Genomic DNA, 25,652 nt, shown 5'->3' with positions numbered 1-25,652 from the left:
TATTGTAGAAAATTGAATTATATACTTTTTCGCAGGATCAAACTCATTGTTAATTGATTTTGTATAACGACGAATTAAACAGCTGTTACACGGTTGAAAAAATTGAAGAAATACGAGATTTTGTTACAAATATGTATTTTTAAACAAATAAAATAAATATTGACATATTGTATTAAAAACATACACACAAATAAAAGAACTAAATTATGGCAAAACAATAAAATATATTCATGTCATCTAAATCGTCTGTCTCAATATATCGGATTATTTTTCTAATTCACTTAAAAAGTTATGATTTGTTTTAAATGAAATTACCATAAGAAAATTTACGTCGTTTATCATGCAATTTATGCTATCATGCAATTTTCAGGTTCGATTCCTGTCAGATTGCCATGGTAACGTATTTCACTTTGAAAAAGGCATTGGAATAGTAAGTACCTGAATATAAGAATTTATCACTTTGAGAGTGTATAATTAGGAACAAAATAATTATGTATAAATAGGACCGGATATGACCGAGATAAAGAGGAAAAAAATCAAGTAAATTTTTTTAAACCTAAAATAGAATCAGTTAACAATCGTTATTAATGCATGAAAATCAACACGCGTAATTCAAAATACATATTGATAAACATCGAATATTTGCAAAATATCAAATTCCAATTTCTATGTAAATGTCAATAAGTAATTTAAAACATTTCATGTTTTGCACTCTAACTAAAATAACGACCTGAATACTTAATATTTACAAAATTTAAATAAAATATTGCAGACACGAAAAAAACAAATGATTAAGGTATTTCGTAAATCAAATACGACGAGTGTCCATTGAATGCAAAATGAGAGTAGAAAAATAAAATTTATGTACGATATTTATTTAAATATAAAAATAAAACGCCACTTTTTTTTAACTACTGTTTCATTGTATAATAACACTTTATGAGTTTTATACAAATGTTTTAATTTATAATAGAATTATCATCATAAATAAACCACATCAATAAATAAAAGCATATTTTTAATTGAAAAACTAGTTTTAAAAAAGCTGTTGATAATAGTTTAAAAATATTAAATGTGACAGGTGCTATGTCGTAGGTGGGTAGACGCTTAAAACTGCAAGACTGACAACGCGAGTTCGATTCCCGCCAATTGCAAAACATTTTCAAGAAAACATGTTTTTAATTGGCCAGGATATTTGTTATGTATTTCTCACATTTATCTTCCCTGTCCTTACCATCCTACCTGCAGACAAGCCTCTAAAAGAAGAGACATTGCTGGTTATTCCTTTAAAATATGGCTTATGTAGGAAACTTGAAGGCATTAATTAATTAGAATTACAAATTATAAAATAAGATAAAAAATTATTTAACCCATATTTTTTGTGAATATGAAAGCTTGTTCATAAAGTTGATAATGCTTTTTTTATGAAATCTATAAACGAATGTTTAAAATCTAGCACATACGTCTAGCCTTAATAAAAAAACACAAAACTGTTTGAAGTTTGTATACAAATATGATAAACGTAGAAATAAAGGCAGAAAAAACACTTTAATATAAATATGAATTTAATAAGTAATGATTTGTATTGATTCACTAAAATCACGTAAGAAAAAAATGCACACAAAAAATATTAAACAACGAACGTTTTTTTTTAAAAAACACATGTTATTCTATTATAAAAAAAGAAAATAAACAAATGTAGATAATACTACGTTTTAATCGGAGTAACGTGGTATTCGCAACTGTTCAAGAGAGCCTGATCGCAATTGCAAGAACTCGCGCCAACGTATTTACGGCGTAGAGCGACCGTAGTGTCCCGTAGCATCGGGCGTCTACGTTCCCAGAGCGCCAGATCTGGACTGACGCCGCGACGCTAGTGTGTACAGCGCCGCGGCGCTAGGCGGTGCATATGATGTGTTACTGGCCGGGGGACGTTTATTGTATAATATCACGTCGGCGCTCGATTATTGGCGTTCTATGAATAATAGCCGCGCTTACGTAGAAATGAAAATTACAATGATTTTATCGCGTCATACGCTTTATGAGGATTTGGAGTGAAATCAAACTGAAACGAAAATCTAGGTTAGTAAATGTAAAATATAATTCAGCAGCTAAAATCAATGGGACGGGCGCCGTGGCGTAGTTGGGTAGACGCTCGGCTGCGAAACTGGCGTCGCGAGTTTAATTTATCCTACCTTTTTGCAAAATAAATTCAAGAGAGATTTATTTTCTACTGGTCTGGGTGTTTGTGATGTATTTTTCAGATTAACACAATAAACCTCTAAAAGTGCGGGTTATTCGGGTGTAATCGCATATAATATCAAAATACAATCAATTACTATTATAATATGTATAATAATAATAATAAAACCCTTATCCGCACCCCCATGGTGCATAGGGCACTGCGTCACATAAACTCAGTATTATCTTGATCGTTTACACATGAAGGAAAGGTGATCAGCCCTCCGCTTCAGGTACCAGTTCAGGGTAGTATTGAATAAATATTACAGTGAAAAAATCACTCATATTTATTTTACCCCCCCTGAGAATCGAACCCGAGACCTCCAGAACGGTAGCCGAGTGTGCTGACCATTACACTACGGAGGCGGACAAATGGCGGATAATATGTATACATTTTTAATTAAAGTTTAACTTGGTAAATACAACTTTTTCTTAAAACCTATTGTGACACATGTTTCGATGCATTTCGCATCATTTTCAACCTTCGTTTATGAAACTTTGTTTAAAAAGAATGTGGAGCTAAACACGTGTCACAATAGATTTTAAGAAATAGTGGTATTGACCAAGTAAAAATTTAATTAAAAATGGATACATACTTGTAAGAATGAGGTTGGTAAGATGTATGAATGTGGAAGAAGCGAAAATTGTGTGCAAAGACAGATTGGTGAGACATTTTGTTCTCTCTGCCTACCCCTGCAAGAAGCGGCGTGAAGGTTAGGAAGCGATGTATTAGTATGAATTAATGAAACGAGACGGAAAAAAATTAGGGTGGTATGGGGTAAGAGAAGGCTTCACCGAATATCCAATTTAAATTGAGCAAACATATTCCGAAATTCTAATTGATAATATAATTTATTCCCCGAATAACATGAAGATGTGATAAATAATTCATCAAATTTCACGGAGATATGATGATTTGCGAAACACATAAAGTAGGACACCGTTGCCATGGCAACTAATCGTCAGAATGGTACGTGTCCCGCGTCGGCGTCGGCGTCGGCGTCGAATCCGACTTGGGATACAAATTCGTCTCATCACCGAGCATAAATAAGAATATTATCGGAGCTATTCTCGAAACCTTGCGGTGACGTCAAAAGTGGAATGAATGTAATAAAAGTACATATGGAAAACTGAATAAGAAAATGTTAATAACATAATTGGTACAAATAAACCACATTTTGAGTGTAAAAACATACACATTTGTGTCCAAATACTAGTTCACGAGTGTGGATTTTCTGTAATTTTGTACTATTTTTGAACATTTCAGCATTGTAAATAAAGAAGAACATGGAAATTGGAGTATTTATAGGGCAATAAAAGGGTCTCTACTTAAAAAAATAGAAAAAAAAGAGAGAACATTTTTCAAATAAATTTTATTTCACGATATTTATGACTCAATGTAAATATTAATATTTTTGACATCACATCAAACATGAAAAAGGGCTTATGACCTATCATATGCTGGTTATCACTTTAACACGTGTAACATTCACCATTCTACCCGTGATTGACAATTACACAACTCAAATGTAGGAAGTCAAGGATATCCATCTCATGACGTTTAGTGGTTGAGTTCACAAAAACCATCTATGATTGGATTAAGAAAACTTTTATGAAAGCTATTGCTTAAAAAAAAACATTATTTGATGTACGTTGCTCATAAAAAAACAGGTCAAATTCAGTCAACAACATTTGAATCTTAACCGACTAACGTCTTTTATGTCATCTTCAAAAAAATGATAGTTTTCAAATACGTATACAAGGAAATTAAACGAGTAAAATTGAATATTTGACAAGAAAATTAAAAATTTACATATTATTGGTTGTCAGGCGATATTGCCATTTTAAATTGGCAATTTTTTTTATTTATTTGTTTTTAATATCGCTGAAGTAATAAAAAAGTTAAATAATTTAATAAATGTAAAAAGAGAGGGTGAAAAAAAAATGAGAGGAAGGGAGAAGAGTTTTATATTAATAAATACTTAATATTGGGATATCCAAATCAAACACTCGTTCGCTTTCAACGAGGATTCTCGAAATAAATTCGGAATCGTTTAGATTAAATGTAAATATTGGAAAAATATTACCTAAAATATATTGTACGAGTAAAACCCCCCCATAAAATATTCACAAGCCAACAAATGAATATTAAAATACTGATAACTTGAAAGCAAATATTATTGCGAAATTGAATTTTCATATTAACAACGTAATGAATATAAACAAGGTAATTTGTTTTTTTTTGATACTTGATGAATTATATATGAAAGCTTCCGTTTGCAAAGCTTGAAATAGACGAATGAATTTAAAGTTCGTAGATGGAACGGTTTTTAGTTTGTATCAACAGCTGTTGTTTTCACGGCACTTGCTTAGTACTTTTAATACTGTAAATTCTAAAAAAAACGGCCAAAGTTAAACAAGCAATACACAACGAAGTCCTAGTACCAATTCTAATGTATGAGAGTGAGGGATAAAGTAAGCAAAATGAAGATGAAAGTAAATATTTTGTGTTGATTATTTCAAATCACTTGTATAATACCACTTATTGTGTTTTTATATATCATTATTTATTTAGTTATTGAACGGCTAAAGACTTTAACATAATACATATATACAGTATCCAATATAAAAATACACTAATGAATACACTAAAAGAGAAACAAAAAGTCATAAACATAAAATAATAATAAAATAACAAATAGTAAGTACTGGTAAATACAAGTCTTCTTCACACACTATCAGCGAGAAGCAAGAGAAAGTGAAACACAACGTTTAAATTTATCCATTATAACATGGAGAAAAAAATCTGAGAAAATACAGACTATACACGACTAGTTTCCAAAACATCTGCAGTTTTCGAAACTAACCGTGTGAAATGAAATAAAATTCAATAAGTGGTATTATACAAGTTTTTAATTTTTAAAATAATCAATATGCAAAGTTATTGCCGAATCCAAAAATAATATAATAATTTGTGTAGTTGTAAGTGTATGACCAGTGCTATGGCAGTGATGTATATATCGTTTGCATGCCGGTGTACTGATTCTCCTGACGAAGAGACAGGTAGGTACGTCTGGAGACCGGTAGACTGAAACCTCTATGAGTGGTTATATACTAACAACATTTTGAGTGTGTCCAAATACTTGTTCACAAAATCTGGATTACCTCCAATTACAGGAGTTATTTTCATATTATTTTTTACATCTCATTAAAGATGAAGAAGAATATGGAAGTCTGGGCATTAACGGGGCTTACGACCGTCAAACGCTGGTTTAAAAAAAAGTTATATACTAACATTAATAACATTTTTGTAAAATAGTAAAAGCGAAAAAAATTATGATACATTGAAATGTCAATTTAAATAATTACTTCTCTTTATGTAAACTAAATGGCAGCATTATTTTCGTATTCATAACAAATGGATATCATGTGTTCGAGTTCACATGTGAAATGGAACAAAAAATCTAGTATGTTGCTCTTGTTAACCATCCGACAACCTACACCAAATTAGGTCACACACAAAAAATGTACTTAGTCCCGTATCGTTAGCCTACAATGCTAATCCTGTAAATCCAATTTGGGTAAAAAAAATGACGATAATCGTGATAATAACAGAAAAGTAATTTAAAAATTATATTTTTGTGACCTTATTTGATTCTGTATTAACTGTGTGGAAAAACATGATAATTTAAATAAAAAAAACAATTACAACACTTTGAGTGTGTCCACACTCAAAATGTTGTTAATAAATTATATGGTCAAATTTTAAGCTTAAATGATAAAAATTAAAATGATATTTTCTGGCGTTTCTCATGTGTGTGATTATAATCCAGGATTCGGACCTCACATACTAATAAAAGAGTTTCTGCTCAATAAAAAGCTTCTTTCCATCTCGCCAACAGATGTCTCTAGTGAAGTTCTAGTGATTCAAGAATAATGTTTTAAAATTGGTTCATATATAAAGAACCAAGAATTTGAGTAGTGTGGTTGTCAATAATGGGTAGAATTGGTGAATGTTACGCGTGTGTAAAGTGAATGTTACACTTAATCAGCCTATGAAGGTCGTCAGCCCCGTAAATGCTTAGACTTCCATATTCTTCTACATCTTTGATGAGGTGTCAAAAAAGAATATAAAAAAATAATAAATTGTTTAGCTATATAAAGACCATCAGTCCATGAAATCTTCATATTTTTTTGAAAAAGCCAAAGCAAAGCGAAACAGTTGTGACATTTTTTTTGTGTGTTTTTAACAATAAAATACAATTTATTAGACTCTAAAAACCAGTGTTTCATTTCCAAATTTTATGTATAAAAAAAAACAATGAAACCCTTGCACAATACCACTTTTTGAGTTTATTAGTGTAAACACGTCTAAATTCGAGCACTACAGATTTTCTCATCAAACAACATAATTTTTTTTTTAAATTTTCATCTGTTGATGAAAACACCAGTAGTTATCGAAATAAGTTGTGTTTATTAAAACAATAAAAAAAAAAAAAATGATTTCAAACAAGTGTTATATATTTCTAATTTTGACATGTTCAATTAAAGTATTTATCCATGGTAAAGCATTTATTCGTATGCATATCCATATTCAAAATATGAACGAAATATGCCTCAAAGACATAGTTAGTGCGCGGGTATATAATACACGTATGGCGTCAGTACAATGCACACGTGCGTATGTAATATATGAAGTCAATTAAAAAAATTTAAAGCAAAAAAATAGATGGAAAAGCATGGTAATAGTAAAAAAATAAATATTAAACAGCAAATGTAGAAAAAAATTGGAAAACAAGGTAACATACAAATATTTATTATTCTTCTAACCCTTCTTCATATCCAATGGTGGGTAGGGCACTATCGAATAGTATAGAAGCTGTGTAGTTTTAATAGTTACTTACGATACATGGAGGCAAGGCGATCCGTCTTGCGGTTCAGGTACCGGTCCATATATCTATTTTATAAAAAACACGACCAAACGGAGTTATGTGCGTTGAACGCTAGGCCGATGCGCGACGATGTGTGCACAGTACCTACTGGATGTGTTGTGTACCAATCGTTGTGTCCAACTTTTATGTTAGCACTCGTAAGATAAAGACATGCTTTGTTGAAACTCAGAACATGAACCAAAACAAATTTCCGCTTTGGATTCGGCCATTGGCAACGATCGCAGGCGAAATGACGAGTGTTATCCTTAACACTCGTCATTTCGCCTGCGATACTGTGAATATTTAATACTTTTTGTATGAAAAAAATAAAAATCAATTTATTTCCTAACAACATTTTGAGTCTCATTAATCCTGGTAAATAATCACGTTATTTAACTCCATATAGGGGTTTTTATCAATCAAAATCTTAATGTGGGGGGAAGTCGACTTTTTGTGAATTTATTCTGCAATTATTTGAATATTCTCAAGATATTATTACAAATACAACAGGTTTAAAAAAAATTAAGGCGTTTTTAAGTTTGTAAAAAAATGTGAGTAAAGAACGAAAAAAAAATCCAAATAGGACACAAACTGACGAACTTTTGAAAAATGAAACGGAACGTAACATTATGTTGTAAAGGAAGCACGTCTACTCCTGTTGAATTTTCTGTGGTTTTATGACTAAAGCAGATGCAAAGAAGTTCCCATGAATAGGCTACAACCGACAATCCTATTCGATTTTTACACAATGTTACTGATATCGAATAAAAATCCTTTTACTGAATATAAGTCATGTACATCGTAAGCAAGGAAAATTGATAAGAATAAGAAATAAAATAACACTAAAAGTCCACGTAATCGGAAGCAATGGAAGGTAAGAAGGGGAAAAGAGCCAGGTAAGATGCGTGTAGCGTTCCACCCACTATGTCTACCCCTAGCAACGTGACGGTAGTATTGGTGTATTGCTAACGCACGCTTGTTGCGTTTACATGTAAGTAATAAATGTTGACAGCGGAAACAAAGTGAGTTTTTTAATACTGACCTATATTATTAATCGCTTCCTGAGCTTACATGCACTGCCAATCCGTTACAGAATCACGAGTTAAGTCAACTTAGCTTTTGACGTAACCTTTTCAGCTTTCATGACATGCTGAGTTATAAATATCGTTAATTAAATGGAAACGCTGCCATATACTCGTATTTTCCACGGCAGAATTAATAACATAGTGGAGTTTTTTTTTAAAAATAGAGCATCATGATTTTACAATACTGTATTATAATCGTAAAGCCATGATTTTATAATACTGTATTATAATTGCAAAGTTATTATTCAAAAAGTTTCATAGAGTAGAATCTCGAAGAAAGAATCCGGTCACGTCACAATCCGGAAAATATATATATATATATATATATATATATATATATATATATATATATATATATATATATATATATATATATATATATATATATATATAAATAAATATATATATATATATATATATATATATATATATATACATATATATATATATATATATATATATATATATATATATATATAAATATATATATATATATATATATATATATATATATATATATATATATATATATATATATATATATATATATATATATATATAAATAAATATATATATATATATATATATATATATATATATATATATATATATATATGTATATATATATATATATATATATATATATATATATATATATATATATATATATATATATATATATATATATATATATATATATGTATATGTAAACAACAAACTTCAAAAGTGCAAAGAAAACATGATTGCTTTTTCAAAACAGAAAACCGAAAGCAAGCGCGTCGATATCAAACAGCAGCGTCACCTCACGACGAGTGTCCGAAGACAATAAATAGAATTTTGTTTGTTTTGTATTGTTTATTTAGATCTAAATTCAGCGTTCAGTGATTTTAAGAACAGTGTCCATCGATGGTTGCTCTTCGTTGGTAAGGACAAGGTGAAAAGGGACATAATTAGAGTCCAGGCTTAATAACTTTGATTATTTTATTGTTTCACCTTTTTACTATGTTGTATAAAATCTGGTAATAAAAAAACCTGGTAATAAAAAATGTACCTATGTACCAAAAATAAAATAAATCAATTCATAAATTAATATTTTAATTAATTTTATATACTTTAAATAATTTTTAAATAATGAGCTCTTATGAAAAAAATTAATAAATGAACACCGTACTACGGGATGGAAATTTGATTGAATATCAAAGGATTATCTTGTGAAACCATCAGTATGATCGTCAGCAATGCCGTGTTTAAACTCGATGCAGTAAAAATTGTCTATTTGTTGGGAATAAAAGCCAGAGCTTACTGCAAATAATCACCCCTTTTGTTCGGCGTAGCGTGGGGGTAGTCTGCGCTTGAAAAAATGTTTAAATGAAAATAAAAGAGTGCTACAGTTGTGTTTACAAATTTTAAACAATGGTTTTGAATCATACAACACAAAAATCTATGCAGTTATGGTAAGTTTAATGCTTAAATAATCCAATGTCGGGAATAAAGCAAGAAGTATTGTTATTTTATAAAATTATTTGAATTTGATACATGAAAAACGAAACGATTTTTTATTTTAATAATTGATTCGGCAGCTACTTTACGGTAATACCATATATAACCATATTTTCGTCATTATTTCTATAAATCCATTGTGACACGTGTTTCGAAGCATTTTGCATAATTCTCCAACACCGTATGTGAAGGTAAGTCTAAATTTACTTTTTTGACATCTCAACATAGATGAAGAAGAAAATGGAAGTCTCGGTATTAATAGGGCTTATGACCTATCAAAGGCTGATTAAGTGATCACGTTACACACTTGTAACATTCACCATTATAACCATGATTAAAAACCACACTACACATTTTTTAAACTCCTAGATAACATAAATGATCAATCTCATGACACAGTACATACGAGTTCACTATGAAATTGTAAAAGAAAAACATTTGTTTTTTACCACTTGGGTTTATTTTATTATGACGACTAGTTTCGGAAGCTATGCATCAATCTTCAGGAATAAATATAAATAAAAATTTATAAATAATTCGCTAATTAATGAGTTCACTATATACACATTCCGTTATTGTTTAAACCATTGAATTTTGCCTTCATTATGATATGAATTTTTGGAGCCAGTCTGCCACGTATCCGCCGCGACAGCGTTTCATCCGAAGAAGATCCAGTCCATTACTCTACCAAATACGATACTGCATATGTGTACGCTATAAAATCGCACAAAAGTCAACTATAGGCGCAAAATGGCAGTGCGCAAAAATTCAGCAAAGCGAGGCGGCCATTGTCCTCGCGAAACTACTTTTGACATTTGCGTATTTGGTTCGCTTTTTCCGCGTCCGCCACAAAAGAGAACAACGCCGCGCAGTTCAAAGTTTACAAACAAAAGGTTTGTACACACGCGGCTCTGGTAATGGCCAGCGACAGAGGAAGAGCGAAGGCGAACGGCGAAAATCGGCGAATGCGAAAAAAAACGTCGAAAAAATGTGGCGAATATTCGGCGGCGCCCGCAGATACCACGAATGGGCGAAATAAATATTTGCATTGTGAACGGCGAGATATGCCCGGAATTGTTTGGCCTCGGGAGAATTTTACTTGAATTGACTTGATTTTTAAAAGCGAATGGCATTCTGATTCCAGAACAAATATTTTTGGTAAAATGTTTTAAGGTAATATTTTTTTATTTTAAATTTAAATTTACTTGCTTAATGCCACTATGTCCCATATAAAATCTAATGTGACAAAAGTTTTAATGCATTTCGCATCATTTTCGAACACCGTATGTGAAGTTGTGTCTACATTTTAGAATTGTATCCATGGGACGTTGAATGATGGGGAGCTGTTTCTTATTATTATTATTATAACTTAATTTAATTTTTCATTATTTATCAATGAGAAAATGGATAAAAGGTGAAATATTATAGTTATTGTCATATTTTTAATCATGGGTTTGTTATTATTATTATTAATATTTTTGTGAAAATATATTATTTAAAAATATTGCAGTTAATAACTATTTGTATATTTTTGTTAGGATTTCTACTATATTGTTGTTATATGTGTGGATGTTCTCTTTAAAATTGTTAGAAAACAAATGCTTTCTAAATCCAATTACAGATGACCATTGCAAACTCAATAATGGAACGTCATGAGATTGATCAAATTTGTATGGCTTTCAAAATATACGTAGTGTGATTGTCAATCATGAGTAAAATGGAAAATATTACACATACATAAAATGATCACAGCCAATGATAAGGTCATTAGCCCTGCAAATACCTAGAATTCCATAATTTTCTACATCTATGTTGAGATGTCAAAAATGGTAAAATGACTTTTAACTGGATAAACCTAGATTTGTGAACAAGTATTTGGATACACTCAAAATGTGAACATATTGCTCACTCCTTTCAACAACGTCTTATATCACAAATCGTCAATATTCAGTAATGCTTGTTTTTGGAATGCCTAGAAAAGGTACTCGATTCCAGCAAAAGTGGCATATTTTGAATTAATATTTACCCGCTACAGGCAGAAAGTGTTGTTTTTGCATTTTGAAGGAAAGGTATTGCATAATATTTTTTTAAAAATTTACTTAATATTTTTAAAATGGAGAAAAAACAACCAGATTTACCTAAAAAGATCTGTTGCATAGTAAAAAGTTCAATAAGTGGCTTACAATTTATTTTTAATACATTTTATTTTATTTTTAAACTTTAAAAACGATCTCCTGAAACATCAAGTTTTTTGAAATATGACGTTATTTAAGGAGTGAGCGATGTAGTATGCACATACCCTGGTTTCGTCTTCTCTTTTTATTTTCCCATATGGTAGTAATATTAATATTAAGATTAACATCCTGTTCTATAATTTGACAAATAGCTACTAGAATATACATATCAAGTCAAAAGTTGTCTGAAATGAACAAACAAACCATTCGCGTATAAAACAAAATATGAAGATATTCCAGGATATATGAGTTTGTCCAATTTAATTTCGGCGCGGCTCGCCGTGTAATGAAAGTCAGGCGTTTTGAAAAGACTTTGTCAAAGTCAAAATTAACCGCCTTTCTCTATTTTGCGTTACACTGTGCGGAGAGGAAACTCCGAGCAAATAGACATTTGAAGAGAGGAGAGGATATTATATTTCAAAGATTTGCAGGGATAATACATCGTTGCGGAATATTTACTTAGGAAAAAAATATCTGGGGACAAATCGTGAAGATGGGGACGAATCTGCTTCCACACACATTATCTTTTCAGGAATACCACGTACTAATTGTCATGCTATCTTTTTTATATTAAACAAGTGCCTGAGAAACATTTATCTGTTTTTTTTTCGTAAAATCTTTTATGTTAATCATCCCTCTAGCGGTTGAATTACGAAAAAAGTTAAACGCGTACCCTTACTGCGCAATTTTGTGTCTGTTGGGCGTTCTGATAAATTATTAAGAAAGATTTTTAAAATATGACTAAAAAAAGAAATCTTGACATCTCAACATAGATGAAAAAGAATATGGAAGTTTGAGTATTTACAGGGCTTACGACCTTTCATAGGCTGGTTAAAGTTATCACTTTATACTATTGCCAAGCATAATAATCAAATATCAATAAGTTGCAAACATGTTGCAAATGTCATTTAAGTATACACTTTGGTTTAAATGAAAGAGCGACACCTACGTGTATGTAGAAATGTGAGTTATAGACTTCCATCTTTATGCATGTGAGGTTTATTTTACGAATTATTTAAACTACTAAGAAACATAATTTTTATTTGTAGCACTAGCTTTGTGATTTTCCATTTCATAATTGAATAAAATGTAACTTTGTTGATTAAAGAAAACAATTGTTTTTTACCACTTGAGTTTTAGTATAGACTACATGTTTCAGAAGTTAAACTTCCATCATTCATGTCTGTATAATAACTAATAAGTATAATAAGTTATTATAGAGACCTGAATGATGGAAGTTTAACTTCTGAAACATGAAGTCTATAATAAAACTCAAGTGGTAAAAAACAAGTGTATTTTTAATCATTGTAACATGTCTTACCACAAAGTTAATGCCGAAACAATAAATAATTTTTTTTTTGGTTGATATTAAAAGCACTCAAACAGCTTTTTCTATATTATAGCATTTTTAATCAAAGATTTGGACACATTAAAAATACTGTAAAACTAAAATAAAAGGTTTTGTGTTGCTATGCAATAGTAGGCAGGAACAAAGCTGATATAATAATGTTGATTAATATGTACTTGGATACTTTGGTTAGGTTTACTTGGAGTCCCGAATTCGACTTCCTCTTGTGTCGAGAGAGGGAGTAATAAACGTTCGACTCGACTCATGTTAAATTTTCAGGAGTTTCAGGAAACAAATTAACTTTATGCCTGGCAACACTCGACTTCAATGTTTATTAACAACACTTGAAAGAAGAATACAACCGCCTTGATTTGGTAGGGCCACTTCAATAAGGAAACAAATGAAACGATAAAACATTAATTACAGAAACATGAAAATAATTGTAATTAATTTCAAAGATTTTTTCAATAAAAAGTAATTAAATAAAAGTACTCTTCACAAAATGAATTCAAGTAGACCAAATCAAGTATGTTATAAATATACCGTAAATTTTCATTTTCAAAATTTTTGAATGTTGGAGCTTCTTTAATTACTTAAAACTTATCAAAAGAAAAACTAAAAGATAATAAAATAATAAAAATAAACTAATAAGTAAACTTCTCAATCAACCCTTGATCTTCTTTGTTTTCATCAATTTACAGTTAATATTCAAATATACAATGTTGTAGGTACTTATTTGATAATTTCATCGTATTTTACTTAAATACAGGGTGGCGCAAAATTAATCACTCTATCGGAAGATGTTATAATTTTTGCAAACGACTTCGTACGTCAATCATATTTGACATTTGTGAACTAGACAGCTGCAGTATACAAACAGAAGATGCGCATAATAAATAATCCAATTATGTTTTAAAATTAACGTTTTGATTAAATAAACAAAATGATTTTGAGTGATGTAAAACTTTATTTGGACCTTAACAATTTTTTTTGTTTGGCTGAAAATATGATATCTGTCAAGTGGCTGTCGTCAGTGTTCATACACATTTGTGCTCGTTTTATCAATCTGTTTGTATACTGCAGCTGTCAAGTTTACAAATGTTAAATATAATTAACGCAAAAAATCTCCCGATAGGGTATTTAATTTTGCGCCACCCTATAAAAGTACTATTTACCATGCGAAAATGCGAAAATTATACCAATAGCGAAAACTGGGAGTACACTGTTTAATGTATGGAGTTGGTAAAAGAAGGATAAAAGTATACTGGATCTCTCAGACAAATGTGCGGCAAAACGATGTATGATAGATGTTCGAATGGTGAAATAAGGAACTGTATTTATTATCTTTGTTGATTGGTGCTTGGTTTTATATGGTACGTGTGAGTAGCTTTTAAGTGTGTAAAAAAGATGTGTTCTGAACTAGATTTATTCCGATCCCATGAAAGCTATTCATGTATCCAAAAAAATGCAGACACAATTTAATTTTTAATTAATGTTTTACTTAGTAAATACCACTATTTCTTAAAATCTACTGTGACACGTGTTTCGATTCCGCATCATTTTCAAACACCGTATTTACTAAGTAAAACATTAATTCAAAATGGATAGATTTTACCACAAAGTGACTGCCGATCAATTTTTTTTTAAACCTTATCCGCACCCAATGGTGCATAGGGCACTGCATCATATAAACGCAGTGTTATCTTGATCGTTTACACATGAAGGAAAGGTGATCAGCCCTCCGCTTCAGGTACCAGTCCAGGGTAATATTGAATAAATATTACAGTGAAAAAAAAATCACTTGTATTTATTTTACCCCCCTTGGGAATCGAACCCGGGACCTCCAGAACGGTAGCCGAGCGTGTGACCATTACACTACGGAGGCAGAATAATAAAATTTAATTTTAAATTTTGACGCATATTTTGATATAGCTCAGGAATACAAGTTTTTGACTTGTTCAATTCCTAAGCGAATATCACATGGTTTAAAGCAATAACGTGATATGTCTAGAAAAACGCTTTATTTCTTATCGTAAATTACATTTTTTGCTTGAAATGGCAAGTACCGAGAAGTGTACAGACAACTCTTTTGACATTGACCTTTAAATATCTATGTCCTCTATCTCTGTAAGTACGTCATCAATGTGTAGAGCCTAGGGGTTGTCATCCCGCACGGGGTATTTCTGAATACCATGGGATATCAATGGATTCCACAGAATTTGTATGGGATTATTATTTTTTAAAATACGAATTTACAATTAACAATTTATGCATATTTACCAATTAAAAAGTTATTATTCAGACCTGACGATGGAAGTTAAGCTTCCGAAACAGGTAGTCATTAATAAACTCAAGTGGTTTCAAAACAAGTGTTTCCTTAATCATTAAAAACTGCGATGTAAATATTTTTTTAAGATTAATATATTATTTGTCATTATTATAAACAATTGTCTAATATTAATTTTAATGTGTTATTGTTAAAAAAATACAACTTAGTAGACTCTAAGTTGTATTTTATTAACAAGATCTGTTAGATTTAAAATTGATACATAAATTATAAACCAGTCTGATGATGTCGGTTACGACGAAACCCGGTTGCTGGCCAATAAAAATTAATGTGGAAAAAACTACATAGCTGTTGTTTTATTCTATATATGTTTATATAGAATAAAACAGATGTATTAAAAATTAAAAGATTAAATATTTTAACCATACCAAAATAAAATAAAGTTATTTTAATTACGAAATAAGGAAAAATAACACTATTGGCAAGTCCGAGAACACAATTTATTTCTAAAAATCTATAATTCGAGATGTGCTGCTGTCTAGTTCACAAATGTCAAATATGATTGGCGTACGACGCCATTTGAAAAAATGATAACATCTTCCGATAGTGTGATTATTTTGCGCCAACCTGTATAATATGAATTTATGTAGTAGACAGAATATCATAGCAATAATCCGACATAAAATAGAAGGTTATGTTACATATAAGGGTGAAGTTAACTATCCTTTTAGTACAATCCGAGCGGGATGATAATGAAAACCATTGAAAACGTATTAAATTTTATAGTTTTAGTCATAAACACAGTGACTAGGGATTAAACTACATGAAGGTGTTGAAGGACGAAGCTAAGAAGGATCAAAGTCAAACGACACAATGTAAATGATTTATGAATTGAAGAAAAAAACATAAAATAATCTTTTCATGAATGTTTTTCGCAGATACTTTGTGGCACATTTTATAAACTTTATAAAATAAAACAACTTTGTTTTAACCACTTTTTATAGGTACATTTTTTTCCAACCGGTTTCTAAAAGAACTTTGTCATCCTCAGGGTTTATGTACTGATTCTAAAACATTGAAATACTCAATGCTCAATAAAAGCAACATTTAGGAGTTTTTTCCCCGTTTTTTAAATAACATTTTCAAATGGTTGTCGGAGCGTGTGGAAGTTTTTGGTATCGCAAGGGAAGGGTAATTAACGATAACCTAACTATGAGTATTTTAATGTTTTAGAATTTAGTACATAAACCCTGATGATGACAAGGTTCTTGTCGAAACCGGTTGGAAAAAGTGTACCAATAAAAAGTGGTTAAAACAAAGTTGTTTTATTTTATAAAGTTTAAATAATAAACTTACTAATCTAATACTAATACTAGTCGGGTTGCGGAACCATGGTTAGAGTCACGGACTCTTGATTCAGAGTTTCTGGGTTCGAACCCACTCCTACCACAATTTGATACCTATTTCTAATAATGGGCCGTTTAGGCTCTCAGAAAAAGAATGAAATTGAAATATTTATGTAAATCATAAAAAAAAACATATATTTCTCATTAAAAAAATATTAAAAAAACTATAACAATTTTTCTCCGTAGGGGTAAGCAAATAGAAAAGTATACTACACTGTTCTGCCTTGGCAAACAATCTTCACCTCGAGAGGTCTTTATCTTAATTACTCGTATTTTCAATATGCCGAATGAACTCACCAACACATTTTCATTTTTAAAGCACTCAATAAACTAAGCATCACATCGCTTCTCCGCAGTATTAGGCAGAGATAATGTAAACCACACTGACCTTTGCAAACAATTTGCCTTTTCTACATTCTTACATCTCGTCATACATACCTGCAGATTATTCCGACTAGTGACCTGACTACTTTCAAGTATTTGAAATACTTGACAAAGTTTTCTTTGGTCTTACTCTGATTCTACTATAAACCACGTTCGCCTAATAAACATGTTTAACTGTTCTTTTGTCACTCATTCAATTCACGTGCCCAAACCCTCTGAACAAACTTTTCTTAATTTTATACATATTGATTATCTCAGCCTTGCATTCTTTCCTTATATCACCATTCAAACATCTATCATATTGTCTTTTTGAATTGCTTCGTGTCTGTGAGACATTAAATAAATTATTAAAAGATTTGGGGTTTAATTTTAAACTCGATTTGAATTTATATATTAAATGTTAAAATCAAACATTGATTTTTAGATTTTTAATTTAAATTTTCTTAGTAAAAACAAATATTTATTGAAATCTACTGTGAGATGTGTTTTAATGTATTCCGCATAGTTTTCAAACACTATTTTATTATTTATTATTATTATTATATGAAAATAAGTCGGAATGCATCGAAACACGTGTCACAGTAGATTTGAAGAAATAGTGGTATTTACTGAGAAAAATAAAATTAAAAATGGATAAATTTTATCACAAAGTAACTGCAGAATCATTTGGTGAAAATTTTATTGTTCGAGTATACCGTTTCTTTTATTTATTGTTAAAAATACGTAAAAATTAAATTTGTGGCAATTGTTTCGCCTTGTTGTGGGATATTCAAACTAACATTGGATTGAAATAGTTGTCACAATTGTATGTGTTTATCACAGTAAAAAACAATTTTGCAGACTTTGAAAATCAGTGTTTAACATTAAATTTAAAAATTATACATTTAATAAATTTGATATAAAAAATATCAGACAAATAATAAAAAAAATAATAATTAAAATTCAGAGTATTTCATACACTGGTATAGTTTGCATTTTCAATCTGACGAGGAACCATTGAAATTGTACGTCAACCATGTAATAAATCATCCTTTATTTCGTGGTATTCTTAATACGATTCCTCGCATAGCTGACTCCATAGATCCTTGATTGTATTTTCCCATAAACCTAGTATTATATAATACGACTTACATATAGGGTAGTCGTAAAAACTTCATAGGCTATAAAACCGATCATAACCTCAGGAGCTACTACCGTACGAGTATAGTAGTCGTCTAGGGCTGAAGATAATTTACCTGCAAAATGGCTTTCTATTTTTAGTTTAAGGCTGTATGTCAATTTGACGTTAAGTGGAAAAACGATAATGGTATCGTCGATCTATTTATTTCTTTCTAAGACAAATTAAAAGAAGTAAATTCAGAAAAAAAAATTGAAAACTTTTTTGGCATTGAATAAATATATGTTTATCCGCCTCCATAGTGTAATGGTCAGCACGCTCGGCTATTGTACTGGAGGTCCCGGATTTGATTCCCAGGGTGGGGTCAAAAGTGATTTTTTTACTTTGAGATTTATTCCATATTACCCTGGACTGGTACCTGAAGCGGAGGGCTGATCACCTTTCCTTCATGTGTTAACGATCAAGAACACCACACTACTGTCTTTTTAAACAATCTTCGCATTTTGCACATTCATGCATCTCAAACATACATTCAAACCCTCATCCGCACCCGATGGTGCATAGGGCACTGCATCATATAAAAGCAGTATTATCTTGATCGTTAACACACGAAGGAAAAGTACCGCCCTCTGCTTTAGGTACCAGTCCAGGTTACATTGAATAAATATAAATAAAGAGTAAAAAATCGATTATTTACTTATTTGACCCCCCTTGGGATTTGGACCCGGGACCTCCAGAACGGTAACCGAGCGAGCCGACCATTACACAATGCATGCGGACCGTCCCATTAACTTTCGAGGTGCTTATTTTTCCTTAGTGTTACAAGTCAGCGGTTTCATATCCCAATTATCCAGATATCGAGACCACAGGAATAAGCCGGAGCTAAGAGCCAATACTGGAATCTAAATGGTTGTCCAACTAATTTTATCGCTTCTTTTATTCGTTTTTAAACAGTTAATGGTTCTTATATTAACTTAATCTATCTAGTTTAGTGGAATTTTCATGTTCGTTTCCCTTTATTTTCTCCAGCTATTTCTATTACTTAAACACTCCTATAAAGGGTTCGCATAGGTAGTGTAATTGTTAAACTTTAGAGATTATGTTACCCTGGCCTTACATCTTAATGCGACTTTCCGTAATAATACATAATGTATTTTACACTTTTTTACATCTCAATATATCACACTCTCCTTATCATTCATCGTTCAGTTTGTGTAATACCACTTTAACTCTAGATAACGTGATATTTTCTGGCGTTTCACATGTATGTGATTATAATCCAGGATTCGGATCTCACATCCTAATAAAAGAGTTTCTGCTTAAGAAAAAGCTTCTTTTCATCTCACCAATAGATGTCTCTAGTGAAGTTCTAGTGATTCAAGAACAATGTTTCAAAATTGGTTCAATTATATAGAACTTCCAAGAATTTGTATATATATATATATATATATATATATATATATATATATATATATATATATATATATATATATATATATATATATATATATAAACATGTATATTTTAAGTGAAGTTTGAACATGCCATAACAAGGCGAAACAATTGCTACAAATTTTATTTGTATTTTTAACACTAAAATACAATTTAGTAGACTCAAAAAACCAATGTTTGATTTTAAAATTCATTTCATATATAAATATGAATACTCATTTGATTTCAAAAATGTGTAAAGAGGCAGTGACGTCACAAGTTTCGAGAGATCATTGGACTGAGTGCAAAGTACCAGAGAGTCCAGTGGTCCACTCCCAGACTCTCGGTCTTGCAGTAAGCGGATTAGTACAAGATCACGGCCTGGAGAAAGGATTACACTAATTGTATTTACGACACGGCCAAGAGTAACTAGTGGGTCGGACTAAATGGGCGCTATTAGCTGGACTGAAGGGCGATTAAAGGTGGACACACACTTAGTGCCCCCCTGTCAATAATGGCAAGTGAGACATCTGTATCTTAATATGTCCAAATACTTGTTCACAAATCTGGATTATCTCCCATTACTTGTGAAATACCATTTATTGTCTAATGAGCAATACAAAAAAACAGATGTATTATGTATATAATACGGGGATATACAGTATCGAAAAAATTCATTGAAACAAAACTTTTTTACTGTGTTTTTGTAAAATCTTTCGTTTATTAATTTATTAATTATTTCGGCATTAACTTTGTGGTAAGACATGTTACAATGATTAAAGAAAACACTTGTTTTTATACCACATGAGTTGTATTAAAGACTACTAGTTTCAGAAGCTAAACTTCCATCATTCAGGTCTGAATAATAACTTTATTTAATTATTCAGACCTGAATGATGGAAGTTTAGCTTCTGAAACTAATAGTCATTAATAAAACTCAAGTGGTATAAAAACAAGTGTTTTCTTTAATCATTGCTTTTATTTATTAGTTATATCACAAATTAATATTTAATATGATCTCATTTAGACTAAATCAAAGATTTTATTCTTCTTGGCATATATATTATAAGGTTTTGGTACGTGGATGCCATTTCTCGTCTCGAAAACATACCTGAATTATGGACAAAATGAGCTTTTCCACCGTAGTGCAATCAATTTTGGAAAGCAGATTCTTACAAATTGCTGATAGATTTTCAATTGGGGTAATGTTTGGCAAAATTCTTGACCATTCCAAACACAATTCATTAATTTTGTTTGAAAAATTTCATTTTTTTTGGATTTGTGGCAAGGGGTTAAATCCTGTTAAAATATTCCATTTTTCCTTTGTTTATGTATCTCTGGTAGTATCTTTTCAAAAGTCAAGCCATAATAAATTTAGAAAATTTTTAAAAACATAAAAATTTTAATTCTGATAAAACATGAATTAATTATACATTTTTCCAAAATATGAACCAATATAATCCATGTTCCCATTATCCAATTATTCCGACTTCTGACCTGACCACAAAAAATAATTTAAAATATTTGAGAAAAATCATGCCAAGTTTTGCAAAATTATTTCAATTTTTTTTCACCCATTTTGATCATAGTGAAGCTCCACTGAGGTATAATTTAACGAAAATGGTGTAATGTAAATAATACCAAATTGGTATAATAATAATTATTTATAAAACATTTTAAGTGTGTCCAAATACTTGTTCACAAATATAGGAGTTTTTATCATAATATTTTTTGACATCTCATCAAAGATGAAGAAGAATAATGTTTGAAAATTGGTTCGTATATACCTATATAGAACTTCTAAGAATTTAAGAAGTGTGGTTGTCAATAATGGGTAGAATTGGTGAATGTTACACGTGTGTAAAGTGATAACTTAAACCAGTCTATGACGGTCGTCAGCCCCGTAAATACCCAGACTTGTTCTGTTGTTCTTCATCTTTGATGAGATGTGATAAAATATTATTTATACATATTTAGGCGAGAAATATTTCTTATCTTAATTGACTTCTTGGTCCATGTTGAGACATCAATATTGATAAATAATAATATTGAAAGCAATGTAGTAAAGACTGTTAGGTAAAACATTAGCTTGATGAATTTTGGACGAACTCATCTGATAGAAAAGGTCAATGCAACGGATGCATTCCGCGCATAACAACGTTTAAATGAGGATATTTTATATATGAGCATGGTACGATGCGCTCGTGATCAGAATTTGAATCATATTTCATATAAATTCTACATCGTAAAAATAAAAATCACGGGTTTAGCGATGACGTGAAATAACATCGGAGTATATTGAATTTTATACAACGTACCTACTAGCAAAAGCATCCAAATCATGCGTTATTTGTTATAAGGTATAAATTAGTAATGAAAGTACAAAATGAAATCACGTGGTACTTAGAATAGAATAGTGGTGAGTAGAATAGTGCAATAAAAACCCTACCAGCAACATTGAAATAAATACATAAAAGCTTATTTATTCTATGACTGCTAAATGAACAGTTTTCAATCATAAGTTGAAATAAAAAAAAAGGTTAAGTGAAATTATTTTGGAAAATTCACCCCAACCAACAATGTTCACCCTTCCTTAAGCTTTTATAGAAATATAACTATACATATATATATAAATATATATATATATATATAATATATATATATATATATATATATATATATATATATATATATATATATATATATATATATATATATATATATATATATATATATATATATATATATATAAATATATATATATAAATATATATATATATATATATATATATATATATATATATATATATATATATATATACATATATATATATATATATATATATATATATATATATATATATATATATATATATATATATATATATATATATATATATATATATATATATATATATATATATATATATATATATATATTTATATAAATATATATATATATATATATATATATATATATATATATATATATATATATATATATATATATATAAATATATAAGAAAGGAAGTATTTTAAATTTATTTCATCCCATAATATTTTCAAAGTTGGTGAGCCGAAGAGGAAATGTTTCTTATATATGAACAACGAATCAAATAAGCCGATCGATATTAATTTTACATTACACAGGTGTTGAAACAATCATCAATAATTTATGTATTAAGGATAGCATGCGCATACAAAAACCTACTGTTGAAGAACTTTTATCTTACCTATGAAAAGTATTTTACTTCATATATTCGATCTGTGCCCAAAATGCATACACCATATATGCAAGGCGAAAATCTAAAGATACGAATTCGTGCTGATGAATTATTTATTTTTCCTATTTCATTAAAATTGAATGAGAGTAAAAACTCAATCTTAAAATGTTAACGGTTGCAAAAATTTATAAGTAATTTCTACAAAACTTGTTTGATTGTAGTAGGAAAGAAATTGCCAGTGTTCACTAGAAGGGAGTTTTTCTCCCGATGAGGGAACGTAAATATGTATATTGCCAACTTTTGAGCCATCCATCCTATTTCCTTGAACTGGTGCTGTCCCTTGAAGATCTCTCTGATGCCAACTTCGCTCTGATAACCTTTTTTGATTTTTTTTGTTGCTGAGTTTTCTGTAAGTTTTCGAAACTAGTCATGTATAATAAAAATAAAAAGCATTAAGTGGTTTATTACAAGTGCATATTAAAAAATCAACATGTCATTCCACAAAGTTAAGCCGAATCAAAAAGGAATAATACTGATAACCTTCATGACATGTCTAAAATTGTACATTATATCATGTATTTCGTAAATTCTCTCCCTGTTATCACTTAAATCCTTAACTGATTTTACTTCCTACACCTTCCTTGCATTCAAAACTTAACAGTGTCATAATTATACACTATTGTAATAACTTAATCGTTCATTCTGCGACTCGTTTTAATGTATGTTTAATTCTTTTCGTTAATGATTTCAAGTACAATCCACCTACTGATTTCAAACAGCTGTATATTGATTTATAAGATAGGAAACCTTGACTTCGATAGCGATTAATTAATATCATATCTACCATGAATTAAGCTAAAATGCCTTTAAAACAATATTTTCTTTTTTCAGAGCTTATTCACACCAATAGTACTAAGAGCACTGCTTTTGATGGTGACTTGATTGTTAATTACATGACGGTGAGTTGGTACTTTAGGTACTAGTCCAGGGTATGTTATATAATGCTTAGAGTGAAAAACATATTCTCTTATAACTTTTAAGAAACATCTGAGACATTACTATCTATCATTAGAATCCAAACTGTCCATCAAACCTCATTCCTTAGTTTTTCCCTCTATATTGTTCTCTAAACTCCCGTTTTCCTTTGCCTTCTTTATAATCATCAATTAGTATTTTTTTATGTTCAAGTATTATCAACCCTCTGATTGCAAACAACTTTATAAGGTATCGAACGTTTTGACCAATATCACAAGTCTATTTTTGATTGATGGGAAGATACTGTTTTTTTTAGCAATAAGCCCGCCAATGTAGGTACTTATTTTTGTACATGATGTGTAAATAAATAAATAAGATCAAGTGACATTTATTTTGAGATTCCTGGAAATCAAAGCCGGACCTCAAATACGATAGCTAAACGTACTAAACAATATATAGTAATTAATCTTTGGACAAGTAACGTGTAAGGAATACATAATTTTCGAATAAGTGACCAAGATTAGTAAACAATGCAAGGAGTCTATGACGTAATGCTGTGTAGGCGTGAAAAATAATTGAATGTAGAAATTTCGCACATCAAAAGACAGAGACATCCACGGTGTGTAAACACATTCCTTATACCTGCTACAAGTGGGAAGGGGTCAAGGATAGTTCAGGCCTATTTGACGCCAATTGAGACAAGCTTACCTAGTAATACTAGTTATATTAAACACTTGTCATGCGACATCCCACGCGATAAATTCAGAGCCACATGGCACGGTCGGACAGATAAACAGCAGTGTTTGACTAATAAATTGACGCAGTCGAGGCGCCAGTGAGTGGCACCCTTAATTAATTTGGAACGTATTAATAATAAAATAAATATAACTAAACACAAAATATCCCCATGAAAAAACATAAACGTTTTGAAATACATTAGAATGTGAAGATACTACAAAGTTTTCTCTCAACTTTGATTAAACCATCACTTTTCACTATCGAAGTATTTCACAAATTTTAAAATATCCCAATACTAATTAGTCGAAATACCAGGAGTACATGAAACGAGAGGGCATTTCATGGATAAAAAATGAACACTTTATTAACAAAAACATTGAAAAAAGATTTAAAAGAATACAACTTGCAATTATTTCGTTTAATTAATTGATTCGTCAGTCTCTAGTTCATAAATCTATCCATTTTTTAAATGTAAGTTTTACTAGTGAATAGTGGTATTTACTAAGTAAAGCTTATCGTAATTAGCTTGTTAAACTTGCAATTAATTGTTAGTTGTAAAAATGCAATTATTTACTTAAACAATAAACAGGAACGCATGTGATGATAGAGGTTCATTTTATCACGAACACATTCACGAATTTACGATCTTCGCACTTGGGTCCACTTAGGTTTTACAGCCAACGCTTTACACTGAATTAATAGGTGAAAAAATATTCAGGAATCCGTTCAGGCAAAAATATCCCGAAATCAA

General features: G+C 30.2%; 1 protein-coding gene across 3 annotated transcripts in view; it reads right to left on the bottom strand.

The window, feature by feature from the left end:
* Nucleotides 1-25,652, bottom strand: part of LOC148313611 (uncharacterized protein CG43867) — a 481,259-nt gene that overhangs the window by 117,850 nt on the left and 337,757 nt on the right. The window contains exon 1 of one of the 3 annotated variants that reach the window (XM_088260095.1): nt 1,713-1,861. The exons of the other annotated variants lie outside the window; for them this stretch is intronic. The gene's annotated coding sequence lies outside the window, so the exon portion shown is untranslated. Of the gene's footprint in view, nt 1-1,712; nt 1,862-25,652 lie in introns of those variants that run through there. 3 annotated transcript variants of the gene reach the window in all.

This window comes from Brachycentrus maculatus, unplaced genomic scaffold (genome assembly GCF_059751285.1).
Source record: "Brachycentrus maculatus isolate JH-2025_06_01 unplaced genomic scaffold, ASM5975128v1 h1tg000007l, whole genome shotgun sequence".
Classification (NCBI taxonomy): domain Eukaryota; kingdom Metazoa; phylum Arthropoda; class Insecta; order Trichoptera; family Brachycentridae; genus Brachycentrus; species Brachycentrus maculatus.
The sequence above is the reverse complement of the archived record's forward strand: the minus strand, read 5'-3'. Positions and strand labels throughout refer to the sequence as shown.